The 23,525-nt window shown below is 41.2% G+C and overlaps 1 protein-coding gene across 1 annotated transcript in view; it reads right to left on the bottom strand.

The window, feature by feature from the left end:
- LOC139821589 (protein apterous-like) overlaps window positions 1-23,525 on the bottom strand; it is an 85,179-nt gene that overhangs the window by 61,242 nt on the left and 412 nt on the right. The window contains exon 2 of the mRNA XM_071792757.1: window positions 23,303-23,350. The gene's annotated coding sequence lies outside the window, so the exon portion shown is untranslated. The remainder of the gene's footprint in view (window positions 1-23,302; window positions 23,351-23,525) is intronic.

Below are 23,525 nucleotides of genomic sequence, written 5' to 3'. Positions count from 1 at the left end.
CTCAAAGCTTATCTTTGCTTGTTAATTTAATCCATTTGATTTGATTCGTTGAATTCTCAATTCGTAATCCTCAATCTTCAATATGTGTTCTGACACGGTATTTAAAATCACGGCAACTGCTCAAGCTTTTCTATGTGCCATGGCCTTAACATACACTGGATAGGGGACATTAGAAGAAACATAAGTAGAAGAGTGAGAGCGAGAGAGAAAGGGAGGGTGAAGAAGGGAGGGTGAAGAAGGGAGGATAATGCATTCTTCTTTCTAAAAACAAGAAAAATGATCGCTTCTTTCATCTTCCCTTTACTTCTCCCTATCAACTGGACAAGTCGAGCAAAAAAAGCGTCTGACTCATTATTGTTTTCCTCCACTAATGGATCACGTCATTATTGCCTTCGGGAGAGCGCGCGTTCCGTCTATGTAAGTCTACAAATGCGATTCTCGCGGAGCATGTACTCTTCGCAGACGCCGCGGTCGCATACTCTCCACTTGCATCCTTGCATGCCGAGCGTAAAGCACACGGCAAATATCACCTGCGGATCCCGCCCGCTTCCTTCCACATTAAATCTCGAGCGAATCTCGAGTTCCGTGGGGAAATTGCCGCGAGGCACGCACGCCAGGGTCGTCCATCCCTCAGCGTGTCGGCGACTCGGCACATCGAGGCGACTTCGTATATCGCGAAGTCGCGCCCGAGAGGGGCACGGTTGAACGGGATTACGTGGGTATGTGGGACCTAGGAGGCTTGCGAATCTCTCGCGTCTCTCGGCTCGCAGTCTCCCATGCCACCTGCGATCGCGATTAGCTCTCTCTATGGCTCCCGATGTGACTCCACGCTATACCTGCGTTGCGCGATTAACTAGCGCGCGCCGCGCTTTAAGAAGTGTACGCGGCCGTATATTTGTTTCCTTTCCCGTGGGCGTCCCGAGATCCCATCTCGAAGACGCGAGAGTCGAGGAGATAAGAGACATACGCGGGAATATAGATACATTATTATCAATCGTATATATCTGTTATAATTTAACGGATATGCAATAAACGTATTATATTTTTGTTATTTTTCATTCTTTTTCGGAGAAAAACAATTGATTGAATCTTTTACAGTTCAGAACTTTTAATTTTGTATTTAATCCTGTCTAACTGAAAAAAAAGCTTTTAATACACCGTATTGATGAAACGTATATATTGAAGATAAATCGTGATTCTCAAGTATAATTATAATATAATATCTTGAATTGAAACGTCGTTTTTTAGACTCGCTTCTACGTCGCACATTGCATAACCACACGTGAGATTTTTGTGGTCCGTCCACATGGAAGGACCGAGGACTCGCGGAATTAGGCGCAGACGCGCGTCGCGAACGCGCGCCTAGGGTTATACATTCCGGGCTGCACGGCGCTCATAATCTCGCATATTTACATTGACCACCGTGAATAAAATTGTTATATTATGCTTCGGCATTTTCGCGCGCGCGCGCACACGATGGGGATCTCTCGCGCCGCCCTTTTTTGCCATTCCCAGCATAAGCCGGACGTCGGTATAATACGGCGGTCCCTCTTTCTTTCCTCCTTCTTTTTCGTCTTACCGCGCTTACCTCGCGATACGGTGGCCGTCCTCGACGCGAATGCATACGCGCGCAATTAAGCGGAGAAAAATGTAACAGGTACCCGCGTATAAGCGAGTGTATATACGCGGCACTCAGAGTGGCTTCGAGTATCCCAATATGGTGGTTTTAAGGGGAGATAAGTCCCTCATATATTACGATCGATAAAATAGTGTATTTTCTTAATTCCCGCCCTCTTAATACATTACCTTGTAAAGCAGGTAATCTTTATGAGTATATATATATATATATATATATATATATATATATGATGAATTCGTTAACAGCGAAAATTCGCACGCTCGCCAAAGTTATATCTCAGACATTTTGCACAAATCGCATACGAATTCGTAAGCTCGATTGACAAGGAAAATAATGATCGATCAAATCTGATGACGAAAAAAAAGCATCAATAAAACGTCGTGAGATTTATTGGTTAAAATTAATCAGGTAACTATACTGACACAAATATCTCTGTCATAACTTGTTGCTTGAAATGCGATTCGTGACATATTCCTAGCAACACGCGCGAGTTTTTCTAGAAGAAGAGTATAACGATAACGCGGAAAATCGGATCAGGCCAACTTGAAGTGCCGCAAGTCATTGCGTTGCGCTCATCGATGGATAATAAAATGGAGTGAGCGAGTCGTGTGCGAGTGCGCGTGGCATTACCGCGGAATTAATTGCCGTTTTATAATACCTGACGTGTATTAAACGCGACAGGATGCAGCAACGAGCCGCGCTGACGAATGAATTGCCCGTGAGGATTCCAAGTTTCCAAGATCCGAATTTTTCAAAAACATAAGACTCTGTCATAAACGTCTGAAGCTTAAATTCGAAGTCGCAGAGCTTCCGGAAATTTGAGGGAAAAGAATTTACAACTCTGCAGGACATTCGAAAAAGATTCAAAATCCAAAAATCCATAGTTTCGATCAAATTTCTTCAAGTTTTCCCTCGCATTTAAAATATAATAAAGAAACATGAACTTTTACACCGCGCATATTTAGTTTTACTTTTTTTCCCCCCTAATTTCCACTTGCTTGGCTGACTCTCCAGGCAAATAAATTCCAGGTAAAGTACGTAATTTACATTTAGCTAGTTATTAGCGATATTTGCAATGTGTAAGTAACTCGGCTTAACGTCAAATAAATAGAGCAGTGATTCGTACATCGAAAAGATGAATGAATCTGCGACGTGCCGGCGCAATTAAATATATATAGCGTTCTTTCGAGAAATGAAGGAAAGGTCGGTGCACGCGGTGACTCGATAGAATGAACAGCGGGCATCAAAGAGAAATTGCCCGTATTAAGTGCCCCATAAAGGCTTCTATTAAAGAGGCCTACGTGGACGGCTCGTTGACCGGCTCGGACCATGTACCACGTAGCGCATCGCGGGGCACCTGCCGCGCCGTGACGCGCCATGATGCGCCGTGACGATGAAGAAGCGATACGCGTACAGTATCAACACGAAGCTGCACAAACTGTCCCAGGGATCATTCGAGCCGCTTTCGACTTTATTTTACTTCCGGAAAAAGACCGTAATTTCGAGATCAGTCGCAAGAAAACTCTGCGAAGTGACGCCCGGAGATATTTAACCGCATCTCACAAGAGTAAAGTGAAAGTAACTAAAAGATTATCCAATTTGATAATATAAAAGAATATCTAAGACTTTTCAATCGTGATCAAAGTTAGCACCAACGCGCGAATTCGGGTTTAGCCAAATATAATACTAAAATAATATTTAAAAAATTATAACACGTTATACATTGATTGTGGATTTTGTTTTTGATTGTTTTGCAAGCTTAATTGTATTACTAAGAGGAACGACAGTATAAATATACGCAACATAAATTTGTGTTACGGAAAACTGTTGCGACTTGTGGCTTCTTGCACGAATAGCGAGCGCAGCGCAAGCAGGTATAGGTATACGTTTAAGCGGAACACGAGGGTAAATTTCGCGCGCATTAATCGCGCATTTAGGCGGCGCCCAACGGACGATACGCTTGTCGCGGCGAGCACATACGGTGGACTTCATAATTATTCATTTGCACGCGGACGAGATCAGGTTCCGGTCACTGCGCGGAGATGTTTATCCGGTACGTGAGTGGCAACCACCTGCCAAAACCGATACGCGATTAATACTAAACGATCAAGTAGCATGCGAGCCTTACGCATAATGTGCGTTCTTAGAAATCAACGGTTATTCTGTTGAATTTGACCGTTGTCAAATTTCGTCGCAAATTATGCGTTCTCCCGCGGTGAACGGCTAAGTGACAAATATTTATAGCTCGCCTAACGCTAAAAAAAAGAGCATTGCACGGTCGTGCATCGTCGATAGCACTCCAGAATAAAGATTTTGTGAATAATTCAGTATTCTTGAGAGTGGGTCAAGTAAGGCATTATGCAAAGATCGTATTAGATATGTGATACATAATTTAATAGTGAATTTGAATAAATAATGCGGCGCGATAAATAAGTACCCGGGGAGAGAGACAAATTCATTTCCCCCCCCCCCCTCTGCGCACCGCTCTTCTTCTAATCTTATTCTAAAGCCCCTTGCACAATGCTAGGCAATAGGCAATAGAAACAGGGAATAGAAATCAGAAATCATGTAGAAATGCAGAATAAACAGTGACACAGGCAATAGACACAGAGTTTCCGTCACGTTGGAAATTCTGTGCCTATATTGCCTGTTGCCAACCAATCATATAGCATTCGAATTTTTTAGGTTGTAATTAACGATTTTTTGGTTATTTTTTGTTCCTATTGCCTATTGCCTAGCATTCTGCAAGGGGCTTTATTTTTATCTAGATCCAAAACAGACTTCATAAGCCTGAAAACTTGTACTCGAGAAGTTTATTGCCGAGATAGTTAATGCTGGATAGTAAAAATAGTGTGATTCCGGTATACCAGTGTGTACCGAGACGCTCACGAATGAACTAATAGCTGTTGATTAATTCAAGGTATTGTTACGAAGCGCAGAACAAACGACTGTTCGACATGCTTTGCCGGATCGGTGCCACGGGAACTTAACAAGATCCCGGATTTTTAATGAATGCGGTTGGTTGGCACATCGGCGAGCTGGGAACGGGAAACTGCTTACATCCTGAGAACTAAATAACAGCCCCGCTTATGTATATGCCCCGGCTGTATCTGCCTCGCCGATCGATCATCATCGAGTTTGGCCTGTATCACCTGCTTATGCGAATCGCTGTAGTTTGCACATCGCGTGAGACCGCTAAAAAAAAAGGCGTCGAAGCGTCGCTCGAGATGGCACAAGTATGAGAAGATATCGGTGAGTGATCTTTATTCTTTAGAAACTTCGATTCTTCTCCCGCAAAAGTTTCATTAATAATTATCTCATTTTAAATATCTCGGTATCTAACCGACAAAAATTAATCTACAAAATTGATGAATCTTTTGTCAAAAGAGAAATTATATAAATTATATATTGTAATTAATAAATTCACCCATTCTCTGCGAGAGATATAATAATTTGGACACAATTAGACAAACTGGAAATAATAATTTGGATACAATTAGACAGGCAGGAAATAACCGAAGCATTAAACTACACAAATAAATAAATTCTGGATTATACCAAACCTATATTGATAAATGTTAAATATTACATTACACGCAATTGTATCAAATTATTAATCACAGCGTAACACAATACGATACATTCACCGGAAGACATGCGTTTCAATATTTCAAATCTGGCATTGTGTTCGTCGAATTTCTATTCAATCAGTACGATTTATTACTGATTAGCGTGTTCAATTGAAAATAAAAAATAACAAAACAATCGATTATATACACGGTTTTGGTTTTCATCGCAATCAGAATTTTTTCCAACGTTTATAATTATTTTCAGATTTTTGAGTTCTTCGACCCTTTCAGTATTTTTGATATCTATAAATTTTCAGATATCCATTTCCCAAGTTGTGCATCATTTTTTAGTAGATACCTATATAAATATGTTCAGATACCTAATCCTCGTCAAGCCCTCTCGTTCCTTGGATTCTCAAATATTGAGATTTTCAGACTTTTCGATTGCCTAATACGAAAAAAAGTAGAAAATTGTACACATTCCGTACTACGTAACATACGTGTAATAATTTCTCGCGAATCAAAAGATCGGAATTACCAGCTATGACGCTCTCATCCCTCTTCCGTTTACTAACGGTTCTCCACTTCCTCCCGGTCTCGATCGACCGATCGCTCCGTTGCCACGCCGTGAAAATTGAGAATCGCGAGCAACGCGCAGGCGCGCGAGCGCGCTCCACGTGGGATTCCAAGCAGAAAAAAAATGGTCTGCCGGGCCGATAAGATCGTCTGCTTGAAGCCAAACAAACTATTCCATTAATTCGTGAAAGAAGTGAATTTTTCGTGGCGGGGAAAACACAGGCACGCTTGCGCGAGCGCGGCCTTTTATCGCGCCTCTATCGCTTTACCTAAACATGCACAGTCATCATCAGATAAGCATTAGTTAGTATTAGCGAAAAGGGGGAGGGGGGCGCAGGCGAAGGGGAGAACTTTTACGGAGATAGGAAAAGCCTGTCGTCCGTCGGATATACAAGCAACGGGCTTTGCAACCCATGAGGAAGAAAATGCGATCGAGGATCTACGAGATCCCAATCTTTATTATAATGTAATTTATAATTAATGCTTTACACGACGTGCGTGCCGGGAATTGTTGCGCGCAGCGAGTGAAAATTTAATAAGTCAGGTTTTGCATACCGTCGCTATAATCTTTGAAAGGAAAAAGACTGTAACGATCGGTTTCCCGCGAGCACGCGCAGGAATTTTCTTAACCGCGGCACATTCGAGCAGGATTCCTGGTCCACCTGGTAACTATAATTAGAATGGGGAATCGCTTCGGGACCCTATTGATAAGCCAACCATCGCGAGATGGCTGGCGATTTTCTATTTTCCGGCGGCGAGAGAGATTATCCGGGATCACACGAGTACACCTCTCTCTCCCGTGCCGAAAAGAACGAGAACGAGCTGCGCGCGCCAGGATATAATAACATTTAAGGGGCACACATTTTCGTGGTTCAGCCTGCAAATGGCTGGATTAGGGGGATCTACGAGTGCTACCGTTGTAACGATTATTCGCGCGTTTAGAAGGAACACGAAATGCTGAAAGAAGTGGAAAAGGCTAAAAGGACATCGTCCACTCGCCGCGCCGCCGCGATTTGCAACCCCTTGCGGAGTTGTCCCGCGACAAATTCGCATCCGCTTTCGTGCCGATGGATCCTTTATCGTTATACACACGCCTCTTGCTTTTAGACGCGTTAAAGCTCTTCTTATTCTGGAACGTATTTCCTGCTTAATTGTTACGCTGTTTGATTTACCATAAATTTTCTGAATGTTTTCCTTGCTGTTTTGAAGCATTTTTAATTTATAGATCAGACTTCTTTCTAAAAGTTTTAATAATTTTGTCCTAAAAATCCTCAAATTGTACATTTACATCACAAAATGCACAGCTCTCGCCCGTACAACCGTTACAGCCGTAAAAGCGTCATCCGAACAGTCCAGATGAAACTCATCGTCACCGTTTGGTCCACGCTAAGTGTTCCTCGCTCAAAAGAATGGAATAACACGAAGACGCGGCTAAACGGGACCCGGGGAGGCGGAAGGGAGACAGAGCGAGAGACGTGTCCTCCGTGCGCGCGGCTTTCCCACAGTTAATAAAGCTATTAACTTTATCTCTCCGGTCCTGAAACTCATCCGGATGGATACCGTTGGCATACCGGTGAATATAATTCAACTTGCCTTATCCGTCGGACATCTACGACCAGTGCGAACTATGGGGCTTTTAGGTCGACAGGGAGGTTTGGCCCCACGGTCGCGTGGCGTTTTACCTACGTTTACCATACGCTCGCGCGCATGGCATGCACAGACGACACCCCCACACACACATACGTACCCGCTTTACGCGGCCGCGTACGCCAAGTTGGCACGGGTGCTGGCTCTTTGAGAGATTTCACCTCTAAGCGCTATCTGATGAGCCGTCCGCCCCAATAAGCTTCCCCGTTCGCTTTTGTGCGGTGTACCTATTCCGGTAGAGACCTATCTAGGCAGGTATGTCGAGCGTCCTACACGGCTCCGAGAGCAGGTATACCTAATAGGGAAGTCGCGCGGGATCGGGAATCCAGTTTTGTGGAGGTGACTTTGATGGTGGAGGCGAAAACATGTAACGAGAAGTGACTCGGAACCTTTCCACGAGTTTGGTTCCTGACTTTTAAAGATGAATTAACTGCTGTTGTTTCATTCTTGAAGATGCCAAGGCGTAACGCATGGAATTTTAAAAGAAATTTTTTGTTAGTATTTGAAAACAATATTTGATTATTGACGATCAGAATGGAACGGTGAATGTCATGCGATCTCGAGATGGATTTTAAGAAGGAAAAGATGGTATTGATATCAGCTGAATTCGAAATACAATTCTCTGGACAAAATAGAACGCATTCCCTAAAAATACTGTAGTTCTCTTTTCATACTTGAAATTAATATTATATTATTAACGTTTTATGTTATCGTTAAATAGGCGCGTTTTGTAGACTTAAGATATGAATGAGTCAGATTCGTTTATTTTCGTCAAGAATTCAGAATCAAGGGTTTATCGTAAATCGGTGAAATCAATTGCAGAAATCTCGGTACGCAAATTTCAAACCTCCGCCATTCCCACCGCACAACCCTTACGTATCTTCTCGATCGCAGATGTCGATCGCCGATTGCGCTTGCATTCGCCAAAATTCTGTATTGCCGAGAGCCTCTCGCGCTAACGAACCGATCAATCCTTTCATAGAACACATTCTCACCCCGATTGAATGGTCGCGCCGTTCCCTCTTTCTCTCTCTCTCTCTCTTCTCTCTTGTTCTTTTCTCCCTCCCCCTCTCCGAAGCGTCTCGTCCGATGAATCGATACGGCACGGGAGATCGAAGGGTGATCAGCACGATAGCGACGGATCGATCTTATCAGTTTTTGCGCGTAATTACGCGTGTTGGGCACACAGAGGGTCCGCAACGCGTTGTAAGAGGGCACGATGTAAGTGGCCTTAACGCAGATATCGCGATGTAGCAGGCCCGAGAGGTAAGGAGGAAGGCGAAGGGAATTCCCTGGCCTACGCGGTGGAAAATCAACGCTACTCACGGGTCGCTACGGCGATATATGCGGCCGCTCCGATTGAATTTCCTGTAGCAATAATTCTCCTTTACACGGGCCGCTTGGCTGCGCAGGGGTAAAAAGGCGGATGCTGTTAGCAGCGAATTAATATCCGCGCGAAATCGTACGTCACACCGGGCGGCCAGTCCTCCGCGTACTCCTCGGAGCTGAACAAAAGAATGGTATGAGCGGACTTGCGGGACTTACGAAGCGTATTTGCGCGAGGAAAAAGGACCCGGTTGGCGGAAGAAGATGGAAGTTTCGCACTTGGATTTTACGCGAAAGAGATCTCCGGAGGAGTAAATATTACCGGGCTTATTTAAAAAAAAAAGAAAAATAAAGTGTTAGCTATGAAAGACTCAATAAGTTCACTGTTAAATATTAAAGAATGAAATTTAAATCAATACCTTGAATTAAATAACATTTTGTTATTTTTAACTACCATGTGTATAGAAATTTATTACTTTAACACAAAGCAGTATTATTTTAACTCCATTGATTTAGTTAGATTAATATTATTTTAGTTAAATTAACGATATATTGAGTAGGAGCAGTGACGACCTACAGAAATGGTTAAAAATGACTCAAGTTCAGTATAATTTGACGCTATGAATTTCTCAATAGTGTTCACACATATATAATTTTTATATTGAAAAAAGGACTCGGAAACAGGCTGTTCGGGCGGACGTTCGGACTTTTAGATTACAAGCATTAAATTACACCTTGATGCATATTTACGTTTCCCAATAAATCAGCCCCGATGAATCGGATAGCCAGGCCTAGGCTGCGTTTCAACGGGTTCCTCCGCACGGGTCTCGGCGAGCATGTAACAGCTCGTAAATCCCTCTTCCTTGTTTCGCATACTAGCGCCCTGCGAGTCAGTTTGTTAGCCGATCATTATTGTTTGGTGGAAACAAAAAGACGAGAGCAATACGCGTTTTGTCCCGTGGCAACACGGCCGGACAAAACGCCGAAAGGCTGATCGTTTTATTGGTTTATGGCCGGACGAAATGCCGTCTCTCGAGGATGTGCGCGCGTACGTGTGTGCGTTTCATGGCACCGTAACATTCCGCGGAATAATAACCCCGAATTTCGTATTGCCGTCGTAAATCTCGCCCGTGACGGACGGTTACGAGATTCACGGAGAAACGGCGGCCGCGCCGGCGAGGATCGGCCATCAATTTCACGAAATTTCATTTTTAATTAAGAATAATGGAATGTCTGTGTACGCGGATCGCGTGTAGATGCGTGATTGTAGATTGTATGCGGATTAGCGCGCTTGTATGTAGATCGCACGTATACCTATACGTAAAATTTTCGTTTTGCCTCTTCTCGTTTCGGGATTATTATCGGGGAGTTACGCGCAGCGTACGTGATCTTTGATTATGTTAAAATGTAATCATTCGTTTATCCAAACATCGTGCGTCCCAATTAGTTCGGATGATCGAAATTGCTAACTGCTGCGCCGCGTTTCGCCCCCCTTTCCCTTTCGGAGCATCGGCTTACGGGTACCAACCCCCGGTTCGTTTACCCCCAGTCGGGTGCTATATCAGAGAGCCCCCGCTTAAGGGGTTGCCCATATAATCGCGTATTACACGGCGACCCTCGCGACCGTACGCCGCCGCTGGTATCTGGCCGAATCGACGCAGCCAAGCATCAAACTGGCTTACGTTGCCCATCAGGGCTGAACAAACATGACCGCAAACGTTTGTGCGCGCAGCGCTAACTTCGTCCCCGAAATAAACCTAGGCGATAATAAGGCGTCCGAGGGAGAGCTGGGGTTCCCCCCGTCAGATACAGAAGGGTGAGCTCGCGAATTTAATGCTCTCGTGGAATCCACTTGAAAACGGTATTACGGGGTGCATCCCTTTTTTAAAAATAAGATATTGAAAACAGCTAGGGTATCAGATATGCACACGTCTACTTGTTACATTCACAAAGGTGCCTCGTATATGGACCTGTCGCGTAGATAAATATATTCAGATTCTTCTTGTTGTCTGCGCGAGAGGAGAGGAGGAGATCGATTCCCATATTAGATTTCCAAGTTCAAAAGTAAACGAGTCGGAGGATTTCCGTTTTTTGTCGGCACGACATGGGCACATCGAAAATCACGGAAAGCCGACGCTTTCTCTCCGGCGACACTCTCTGCTCGTTTGTAACACGTGTCCCTCGTCTCGGACGAGGAGCCGCAAGGAACGAGCGCCGCGACTTGACAAATCCGGCCCGCCTTCCCGTATTTATAAACACTCTCATGCTACATGAATCTGAGCCGTCGCGCGGTGACGAAGCGCCGTCTCTCGCCAGGCGCTTCTTACCGGCGCGGCGCGGCGCAACGCGTCGTCGACGCGAGTCCGTCGCTCGTCTTTCTTTCTCCGCGCGATATAAATCACCCGGATTTCTCTCCGAGCCATCTACAATCTTAGTTACGAGATCGTCCGACAAGTGTAGAGGAATACTCCGGAGAAACCCTTTGCTCTAGAAAGCACCGGTCATCCGCGTGCGATCGCGTAACACGATTTCTATCTGGTGAAATTGAGAAATCAATTTTTTTATTTTCTGACGGAAAGGAGAAAAAAATTTGCATCGCGACTGTCGGAGACCTGAAATTTCAACGCCATTAAACGGGCCTGAAAATCTGAGATTCCGAAGGCTTGAAGATCTGAAGATCTGAACTCTTGAGAACCTGATGATTCTCAGATATTTTTTCATCCATATTTATCGTGATCAATGCTGATTAACTTTAACCTCGGTTTTTTATCCTTTTCTAATTCTTAGAATTACGAGTAGAAAAACATAAAAAATAAGTTAAACCGAGATTAAAGTTAATCTACATCGGTAGAAATAGACATTAAACGTTTAAAATATTACATCTTCAAATACAACACTTCGAGTTTAACCAAGACAATATTCCGTCTTTCTTGTATTAAATCTATTTTACAATTTTTTTCTATTTTGTAATTTTTCGAATATTCCGTTTTGCTAGCATAGGTACATCATAACCGTGATTTCGATCGATTTACTTTAAATGTCACATTCGCTTCGTGAATAAATGAGCGGGTGCGTTTTCGCATAGATAGAAAAAAAAGGCGATAAGTGAAGAAGGAGAGAAAAAAGGAATGCGACGCTCGTTACGCTCAACATGTCATGCACAGGAAGATGTGCGCGACGAAATTGACGTCTGATTAAAGATGCATGACTGCGAGGTTGAAGCTTCATCGAATCTCATTGTAAAAGGTGTGAATATCTATATATATAAAATAGAATGTATGTATGTATGTATGTATGTATGATTTCTTTATACACTCTTAAACTATTCGACCGAATTTTTACCAAAAGTATATAAAATAGGGGTAGAATTTTCCGAGGAGTGTTATAAAGTGTATAGTTTTTTGTTACCGATCTTTTTGGAAATCGGTATTCGAAATTTTTCCATTTTTTCGGGAAACAATTGACCGAAATCTTAAAGAATTGTATATAAAATTAAACTGTATAGTTTTGATGTGTTTTTTGATGAAAAACATCTCCGCAATCTCTCTCTTCTTAACGTTTTGCTCTCTATGTAATATTCTCGTTCCCGCCCAATCAAACTCGTGATTAAATTCAATCCGATGTTTGCTTATTACCGAATGATCAGAGAGCAAAACGTTAAGAAAACACCCACAGGCAATAAACCTACAGAAGGACACCGATAATTTAATAACAATTTACGACAAAATAATAGGCAGTTAACCTTCACTTGTTTTAAATAATTTATGTCCTTACGCATTGTGTTCTCCGCAATTGGGATATACGGACGTGCTTCCTAACACGCTCTATATACACATTTAATTTTATATTATTTCGACTTCTTATTATTTTTTACACTATATTATACCAACACTGACATTATTATATTTTACTGACAACGCACAAATCATGTAAATCACTTAGATTTTTTACTTTTATAGTTCCTTTGTTATTTATAATATTTAAGCGATCGCAATACAAAAACGATATTCTTTTTCTGCCTAGTCTTCAGTTTCTGACTTGCGGGTACAGTGTCATGAATTGCCTGTCGAATGCTTGTGTAAGAGTTCACCTGAAGAGGGTCCGAATTGGACGGAAACGTTGTGATTTTTTGTGAATAAATATGCCAGTTATAGTCAATTGAAGTTTGGTGATATTATTTTATATAATATAACTATATGTGGTTTTTTTTAAGCATTTGCGGTTTATTTTTGAAAAATGCGTATGGAATAAACTACAAGTTTTTTCGCTTTGTTCAAATTGTCGCGCGATGTAAAGTATCGATCATTTTCTGCGAGAAAAAGTATTCACAATCAAACTTCAATTCAGATTTTTGCTCTTGAAGAAGTCCAATATATTCGCGAAGAAATAGCTTCCTAACACGCATTTTATTAACCATCCCATTGAGAGAGTCGGATCATCGTGCGATCGAAATCTGTAGATATTCTGTGTACGCAACAGTTCCGCTCGTTGAGAAACTATCTTTCTCTCCCTCCCTCCCTCCTACGACAGCTTCTCTTGCTCCTGTCCCGCTACATCTCAGCCGTTTTTACGACGCTTTGAGTCGCGGGCGTCGCGGCGGAATGCGCTAATGAGGACTTGGCTACCGTCACACTTTTCCCCTTCATCGTCTCCTGCCGCCCCAACTGCGCCGACGACGATGGCTGCAGTTACAGTTACGGTTGCAACTTTAGGCTCGACTGAACATCAGAAGCGAGAAATGAGCGACTGGTGAGGGGAGGTGAAATTTCATTGACGAGAACATCTCTTAGAGCTGTCTCTCTCTCTCTCACTTTCTGTCTCTTTCTCTTTCTCCATCTTCACGATAATAAATGAGATTCGGCGAATCATTCCTCATTCTAAATTGTTATATCAATTTTGCGGGCGTAATGACGATCGTAACGTCTTCGTAATACATTAGCAATATTAATTCGCGTAACGCTGGTTTCAATTTACAGACTCGACTGTCGGCAGCTATTAACACGGTCGACACATTCGCCACATCTTCCTTTATAACGCGCCGATAAGTTCCGCTCGATATTCCTCCGAGCTAAAGTCTTATTAGCTCGAAATGTTTAGTTGACGTGAAGAAATATAGGTATCCGCCGAGGTTCAGCGTCGCGATATTATCGAAAACTCAGCGTCTTTAGACGTTAGGTGCATTTTCCAATTCCGCCGTAAATTCTCCGCCACCGTCGCGTGGCGTTCGCGAACGAACGAACGTACGTACGTACGAACGCATCGCGCGCATAATAAAAACGAACGAGCTCGGCGCATTAAGCCGAGTAATGGGCGCCTTCGAAAGGAAGCGCCGCCACGAAGCAGGCTTATCGGGCGCCGCTGCTGAGCGTAATACCCCATGACAAAGTGGCGCGTCTGGATCGTTGCGACGAGGACGCGCCTCGTCGGCATCCTTGACCATCATCCGGTCGCGATCCCGAGAGCATCGCCGGCGATGATGCAAATGCGCCTTCGATCCTGTTTCCGATTTATGCGCTATAATATTAATACTTTACCGTGCAGCACGCACAGCGAAAGGATGCTCTTCTATCTTCTAAAAGTTACGTTCTAAACGTAAGTTATGTATCCTTGATTTAAAAAACAAAGAAGTCAATTAATAAATAATTATTTGTTTAGTATTCAAAGTATCCATTAATTTGCTCCCTTCATACGTATAATTATAATGTGTACGATAATTTTCAAGAACATCACAAAGAAAATTTAAATCTAAAGCAAAGTTGACTCAGAGAATCAATCAAAGAGAAAATCAATTGATTTACTTAACACCCTAATATATAGTAAATAACACGTTTTTCGATTTTTATTTTCGATTAATTTATATCACATTTTCCTCCGGAAATCGCTTTCACTTTACGCTGAATTAAATCTCGTTTTGCCTCACGTACCTGTTGGAACAAGTGTTGGAAATTGGTTGGGTGCAATTTGTTGGGTGCAATTCGCACTTCCCCTATTTTCTCGAAGAGAGGAAAAGACGGGGAAAGGAAGAAAAGAAGTGCCGCGTCCAATTGAGTATCGCGCAGCCGGACTCGGAGTCAAGGCCGCGCGTTATTGCGAGGCAGCCGATGGTATCTCCGGTGACTGCCCGGGCAACGTGGTGCGTGCCCATCTCGATGGCCGCGCGCGGTGCCTTTATCATCGCCTGCCCATCGATCCATGGCGCGATACGCGTGCCCATCCACCAGGACGATCGACGTTAATCGAGTAACGCCGCGTTTACAGCTCGGCGACATGCAACTAGTGTCTGCCCAGCGATTTCAACGACTCGCGCTGGCGAAGGGGAAGAATAAGGAGGTGTAAGAGGGAGCAAGAGGAAGGACGGCTGAAAGAAGGTGCATGCCGTCGACTGATGCGCTCGACGCATGCAAGCGGCAGACCCTCGGCTCCTCCAGGAAACAATGCTTATATACTGATATGCTAATGGGTCTGCGTTGCCTTTTTATGCGACCGGGGCATGAGACCTCCGCGGGGCCCGTGAGGCCCGAGCTGATAGCGACACCAGCACCGCGTGTGAAAATAGTTGTGCGGATTAGTACGGAGCAATTATCTTCTAGCCACTTCATGAAAAAATGTTCTGGTATATATATATCTTTCATTTTTACTATTTGGTTTTGATCAATGACGCGTTACAACAATTTGGTCAAAATTCGATTAATTGCCAAGAAGATTTCGTAATTTTGATCTTAATCTGGATTCTATTTTTTAAGGAAAAATTTAATCTCTTTTTCTTCTTTTTTGTTCTTTTCTTCTTCTCCTTTCTTTCTTCATCTTCTTTTTGATAAAAGATAATCTTTTTAATAAAAGATAATCTTTTTAATAAAGAAATAAGAAACAGATTAATATTTTCGGCAATTTTTTTTGCCAATGAAGAGTTATCGCGAGCGCGCGGCAATCTTCAATGATCTTTCCGTGCGTGGCGAGCAACGTTGCAACGATTCTCGATACGTGCATCGATCTAGATCTGACGACCGGAAATGCACGTGTTTCTATGATACACGCCGCATCCGGCGCCACGCCCCCTCCGCCTCACCTGCCGCACGATGTGCGCGCCGTGTGTGCACTGACGGTAATAATAATAATAACGCGCGTTCGCATCGTCGCATCGACGCAACGCGCCGGGGCCTCACGGGGGCCCGCGCGCCCAGGCGCGATAAGGCCTCGTCCCCCTCCTTAGTTACACTGCGCGCCGTGTATAACGAGCGCAAACTAGATTAACTGCTGACGAGCGGGTTACTTAGTAACAATAGTAACCGCTAACTAACCGCGCCAACGACTGAATTAAACGATACGCGAAATGTTTGACTTGCATGAAAGTATAAAAAAAAAATGAGAATGAATGGGCGTCTCTCCGCGCGGTGAGACAACGCACCATGTAGCTGTATTACGATACGAAATGTGACTTTCATGGAAGCATAAAGAGGCTTGAATGAGCATCTACATAACTTTACGTTGTATAGATTTAACCAGCTCTTTCCGCAAACAGGCAACGCGAGATGGAGTGAGCAAATGCAAACGAAGTCGAAAGGGAGATAGAAATTCATGTGGAACAATCAAAATTACGCCTACATGCTTTTTATTCATTCGATATCGCAGAGTAATACAATTACTATTTTATTTTATTCTATCAATTTAAATATTATATATTACAGATAGTCACATATTTTATTAAAAATTTCAAACTCGAATTCTTTATATATAACAACGGGTTTAGAACTTCTTGCTTTTTAACATTAAAAAAATGTATTTGTGCTTCTTGATGCAAATTGAAATAATGTCAAAATATTTTATAATACAATATTTTAATTAAAAGTGTTCTATTTAAAATATTTATATAAACTATTATAAAACTTGAATTTATATATTTAAATTTAATGCTATAATATCATAGCTTTAATAAAATATTATAATATAAAATTTTAAATTTTAAATTTAATTAGAACACAGTAACAAAAGTAATCTACATTTTTTGCAAACTGAGAAATCGGTGAAAATAGAATTTACACAGCATTGTCGTGTAAACTGGAAAATTCTGTCCGCCACCGTTTTAACATTGTTACCGGATTTTACTGATTCAGCGTTCTCGCCGATAAACAACATTACGACCGCTAACGATTGCTTCTATTTTCGGTCATTAATCCCGCGTTGCGTTCATCCGGCCAGAATATTTTCCGGCGGTTCGATCTGGCCGGGTTCTGCCAATTTGTGGGAATATTCTCGTCGATGCGTGCCGACGAGGCGACTCTTCTCCTCCCCGTGCATCGGGTACAGCGTAAAGGCAAACTTACACGGTTCACTTTTGACCGACAAGATAAAACTATATTTCGATGCGGTTAAGTACGGCTGAAATGTTTGCTAATGTTTTTTTTTTCTAAATTTGCAGCGATTATTAAATTCAAATGTCTTTACAAATTAAAAATTGTTTTCTTATTCGTTTTATCTCCATTCAATCTACATACATAATTGCATAATTATGACAATATAGATATTACGGTTTCTAAAAATACATATATTCTTTATTTTTATCATTGGATATATAATTTAAAAAATTCTAATATCTTGGTTATTTATTATTATCTTTATAAAGAATCAGGTCATCAGACCAAATTATACATAGATAGAAAATTATCAGTATTTTTTTTATGCGTGATAAAAAGAGGTTTATTGAAGCAACTCTCGAATCACAGCAACATCACAGTAGCCAACCGTGTAAATAAGCCTTAATGTGCATCGCTGTCGAAGAGACAGAGAGTGAAAGAGGTCTTGTTGGTCTCACGAGAGCGCGTTATGCTAGTTACACGCGAACTCCTCGCGACGAGCATTAAGGAAGCATTATGATAACTACGCGGGGGCGAGTCCGCGTCCCCGGCTCTCACGGGCCCTCTGCGGGTACCCATCGGGTCCCCGTCGACTATTCACGCGCAATTTTTTCCATCCGCGTTTGTCAACAACAAAAGAGAAAAAAATCGCGTTGATACATTCGACATCGTTATCTATATAGCTTGAAACTCAGAAAAATTGTATAATATTAAATCTTAAAATATTCTCTCTAATTAAACAGGATTTTTGAAAATGTTGTTTCTAAAAAATTGATTTATTTATCAGATATACCTGTTATATATATATATATATATATATATATATATATATATATATATATATATATATATATATATATTATATATTATATATTATATATTATATATTATATATTATATATTATATATTATATATTATATATTATATATTATATATTATATATTATATATTATATATTATATATTATATATTATATATTATATAAATCATATAATGACTATAAAGGCATCGGTGACAGATCCGAATTACGCTTGATAAGACACAGGATTTTTTGTCCTTTTTAGCCTTACGAAAGATATAATTTTTCCTAAAACAATCCTTTCTCTCACGCACAGCACACACGTCCGCGTGCGGCCGCGTTCGATGAGCGAGCAATCGATCTGCCCTTCTCGAGCGAGATCGGGTCTTGATGTACGCAATCGCGAGCAGAAATCGTGCGACATTCCCGATGAAGAAACTACTGAATGAAAGGAAACTAGCGGCGGTTCACACGAGGCTGCCGCACGCATGCATGCACGCACGCATGCAGGTACGCATGCACGCACGCACGCACGTATGCACGGCACGCACGCACGCACGCACGCATGCATGCTCGCGTCGAGCATTTACTTTAAAGTAAAGCGATTTCCTTTTACACATTATGATCCCACACCGTGCCGCTTGGCGAGCTATCTCCCAGATTATCCAACGCGTTGGTATCATTACCAGACACGCGAGCCGAAAAGAGCACAGGTTGTCAGCGATGAGGAAAAATTGCTTCCGATCATGCCGAGATGGACAGAGATGAAGAAATTAAGATATTACGGTTGCCCGTTTCCATATTTTGTTTAAAAGGAGATAAAAAGCAGCCGCGCTTTTGAAATTGATTACTTACTGACAATACCGTACAAAAAAAAAACAGTCGAAAAAGATTCAACAAAAATAGAAATTAGTCGAATGGAACGTGAGTTTTTTCTCTTTAAAACGCACGAAATCTGTTTTTTAACAATGACTTATTATAATTGTCAACAAAAATTATCTCAGCAAAAGTATTCGAAAACGAAATTGGTCTTAAAGTTCAGTTTAGATGAAAAAGCGATACTCTCAGTTCCTTTCTCTCAAGTTTCTAATTCCTTCGAATAAGATTTTATCCGAGATTAGTTTCAGTTTATTAATTCAAATTTTTCACAAATATAAACACCATACTATAAATAACATAAAATAGCAAAATGTTTTAATTAGATTAGCAGGAACTTACATTGCTCTGCAGCGAAAAACTAAATTAATTATTGTATATTCGATTTCTAATATATATTAACACATCTGCAATATCGCGGCACGTCAGAACAGTAGTAATCTTCGCTGTCGATAGCGCGTGACAAACGTCGTTCTGATAGCAGAAATTGCGACTTTCTAATTACAACTTGCACGATTAGTCTGGCCAGCAATTTTTATAAAACACGATTGCGATAATCGAATCCGTTGCAACTTGCAATCTTGCCGGACATGGCCCGGAAATGACGTTAGCCATCTTACCGGCAACTTTCAACTTTCAGAAAGTGACCATCACTAATTCTTTAAATATGATACTGTACGTAATCGGCACACAGCTATTGTTACTACTTAAAACATACAGTAATAAACTTATATAAATTATCCATGTAAAAGCCATAAAATGTTATGAAGAACATTACAAATCTTCTAATTTTCAACTAATTTTATCAAAACCGACGTAATAGATGGATTAATATTTGTGCTACCAGTGTTAATTTATTTATTAGGAAAGATAAATTGACCAAATTTATACATCTTCATTTAATTCGCGAGACGCAAGAGAGGAGAAATTCAGGACTCCTGTATAATTAATTACGCTCTCGGTCTGGTATCGAAAGGGTTGAGGAACCGGCGATATAGAGATCGTACGGATGATGGTAGGACAACGCATCGACCGAAACTCGTCAAAGATTCTCGAGACTTGAAAATTGATGGGGTGCCGTTTCCTGGACAGGACTACCCACTTTACGCCCGACAGGTCAACTGGGTAGATAATGGGATCGATCCCTCCCTCCTGAAGGAGAGAGTGGTGAAGTTGTCAAGGAAAAGGGATGGTACTTCAGCTCCGGCTCATGTCAATGGCGCATCGCACGCTCTTTGATCTCACCGATAAACCGGCGAAAGATTTTCGTGTTGTTGTCCACGGTATCTGATCGTGAACCAAAGTATCCACACTGTTCTTCAAAATGACAAAAGAATTAATGATTTCCGTAATTCGCAGCTTAGTACATCTATTAAGAAATTGTGTCACTCTCTTAGAACATTTTTATCTTCATTTTTCTTTTATCTTCATTTTTTCATCTTCATTCTTTTATCTTCATTCTTCTAAATAAGGATCAAGACAATTCGTTTTTTTGCTACGATTTACTATTTCGTTCGCTATTTATCAATCGGCAAGTACACAGATTGTCAAATTACCACATAACTATTATCTGAATTAAAGTACCTTTTTCTTCCTTGACCTATATAATGTATGTGAGACAAAAAAAGGATTTTGATACATCACATGTAATCATATTCGCGCATCAATCAGTATAAATATATGTTTCCTTTAACGCCCTTTTTATCGTCGTTGCCTATATCCTAAAGTCGACGATTTCGGAAATCAAGAAAGAAAGGGAGAGAGAGAGATAGAGGAAGACGAAGAAGACACGAAAGAGTGTCATCCTTTTTCTCTCTCCCACTCTTCCCTTTCTCCGTCTCTCTTGGACCACTTTAAACGTCTTTATGAGTCCCGGCTGTTAACACGACCGTCGGAGCAGGTACGGCCTTTTTTTCAGTGCCTGTGTGATTTCCTCGTATCTGCGGGATCTCTCAGGTGGCTAAGCGTTTATCCATGGGAGACTGATGGAGCTATGATCGGCCGGTTTAGTGTGGCCGAAAAGGCACGCCGCCGCCGTTCGTAAACCGTTGCACCACAACGGAGATTTGTGTTTCGGTTCGCCTCGGCGATTTCTCTCGGCGTGAGAAGTCACTCCGGGGATAATTGCAAGCGTGGATTAAGTCGTCTTCCTCCCTCGGTGAATCCTCTTTAGAGCGTTTCATCAATAAACCTCCACGGGATTTCAGCTCCGGGAAGTCAATTTTGTTTCCTCTTCATGGACTTAAACATTATCCTCGCGAAGGATAGTTTATAGCAATCTGCAGTATAGCTCCAAGCGGATCATGCGAATAAAATCGAAACGTACTTCCTCGCCGGAGCTTGCGTCTGCTCGAAATTCTGATGGTCTTTATCCGTCAAAGGTTTGCGTCATTTTGAAATCATCAATAATACCGCTATGCGACACAATCGAGTTAAATAAATAAGCTCCAGCATCGGGCACGCGCAACCGCGGCGTCCAGAAATAATTAAGCGCTATCGATGCACAATAACATCGCGATAATTAAATAAATAATTAAAGATCGGTGGCCTGCATTAATTACGGCGAATAATTAATCCGCGGCGACGCGGATGAATTGTTCGTTATTTAATGCGATTAGGTAAACGAGTGAGGAGAGGAAGACGAGAGATCGGAGCTGGAAGACGACAGACGTATATAATTAAACGTTACTCTCGCGCACACTGGGAGCGAATCGTAAAACTCTATTGCTGCATGGTGATGGAATAAATAATTAAGTGCTAGGAACGCGCGCGCAGTAGTTAACGATCACCTCGCGGACGCGGTGTTCGCGCCCTTACGTACGTTACAGAATCATTTCCAAGTTGAGGAGGGAAAGGGGGAGGGGGAGGGGGGCGAGACTGACAGGCAGCGATGGTTAAGGAGGGTTTAAAGGGGGTTCCGGGACAATGCGAATCTGTAATTATAAGCGCGCCGGTCTTGTGCTTTCGCTCCTTTTTTTCATGTAAAATCTCTTGCAGCCCCGTATTATCGCCTTAAATCAACAAAGCCGCTCCTCCGGTTCGAAGGTGGTTCAGCGAAGGCACGGCGTGGAAAGGCACGAAGGAACGGCGAGAGGGAACGGAGGATTTGAGGTCGTGAGGAGAGCAGGGAGAGGGAGAGGGCGACCTGCAGCTCCTACGGGCAGGGTAACCGAAGAGAGGGACTTTAATAACAGGTCTCGCTTAATAACCCACGTCCCGCACACGGGCCCCAAACTGAATGTCATTGCAGTAGATTCGATCACGTGACTCGGCACTGTTCGTACGGCAGGAAGGCGTTAGCCGATCGACGCGGTGGACTCCCGCGAGATATAGCGCGGAACCGGGAGATCTTCGACGACGATATATTCGATCGAGCGATTTGGTAATATGAGTTCACTCGTCGTCGGTCGAAGCATTGATAATTCATACAGATTTCTGTATATATGTGAAAAGATTGTATACTCTATGTACTGTGAGAACATCTCACGTAATTAAGAAATTATTAAGAAACTTTCTTAATTAAAACAAACTTTGTTTTTTATTTCACGAGCAAACGTGGTCAATAATAAGTAAACAGCTAGACTTTTTAAAAAATGATTACTAAGTTTTATTTAATACGAATAGTTATTTTTAATTTGACTTTAATTTAAATTTCTTGCAAGACAACAAAGCTCGATACAAATATAGCATAATAAAAAAATATAAACATAAATAATAAGAAAGACATTAAATAATTTTTTGGTATATTTCATATTTTCGTATCGTATTGGTATATTTTTATATTATTAGTGTCTCAAATTTATAAAAAAATATACTCATTATTATCAGTTGTTGTGTTGCAATATTGACAGAGTAAGAAAAAGTTTTATTTTTTATCAACTTTTAATTGCGGATGTATTTTTCAAATTATTGATTTAGTTAATATCATATATTTTCAACAAAATCGTGTGTTCTACCAGTTTCTTTCTAGTAGCGTCATCTAAATTTAAATATCGTAAACTTAGTTAATAGTTTCCAATGTCGATAATTTACCAAATATTGGATAGATAAAAAAAGTCAAATACTATTTGCACCTTTCGCAATAAATTCTGCAATATGTACAAACCTTGCAATTAATTAGTTCGAGCTATATAAAACTAATTTGTAATATTGTAAAGATTCATCATAATCTGTGGCAAAATTTCTTAATTATTAAGCGAGTCCGAATCAGGCACTAAAACATATTCCAAGAATTTTGACATAATCGATCATCGGTATTAATGTTCAGTGCATGTATGTATGATATATGTATATTTTAATATAAAACTTCTATTCTCATTCTATTCTCACAATATATTTATACGTTTAAATCTAGAAAATAAATTATAGTTCACGCTGTGTGCAATTTTATTGCTGCACATTATTATCAAAGTTTTAAATATTATATTGATAATCGAGAAATACCACAGACATATATGTCTGTGGGAAAAACCTATTTCAATATATGAGCAAAATTAAGATAAATAATTGAACACTCACCGATGCGATGCGTAATGGCGGAATAATTGTGTAGTACGCAACATTGGTCTGTAAAAAATATAAACTATAAATAATATATACATATACATATACATATATATATATATATATATATATCATAAAATACAAACAAAATATATATCCATATCATATTAAACTAATACCCAAAATATAAATAATATTTCAAAGGATAACGTTAACAATTAATCCTGCAAGTAACAAA

Source organism: Temnothorax longispinosus, chromosome 11 (assembly GCF_030848805.1).
Source record: "Temnothorax longispinosus isolate EJ_2023e chromosome 11, Tlon_JGU_v1, whole genome shotgun sequence".
Classification (NCBI taxonomy): domain Eukaryota; kingdom Metazoa; phylum Arthropoda; class Insecta; order Hymenoptera; family Formicidae; genus Temnothorax; species Temnothorax longispinosus.
Note: the sequence above shows the minus strand (reverse complement) of the source record. Positions and strands in the feature narration are given on the sequence as shown.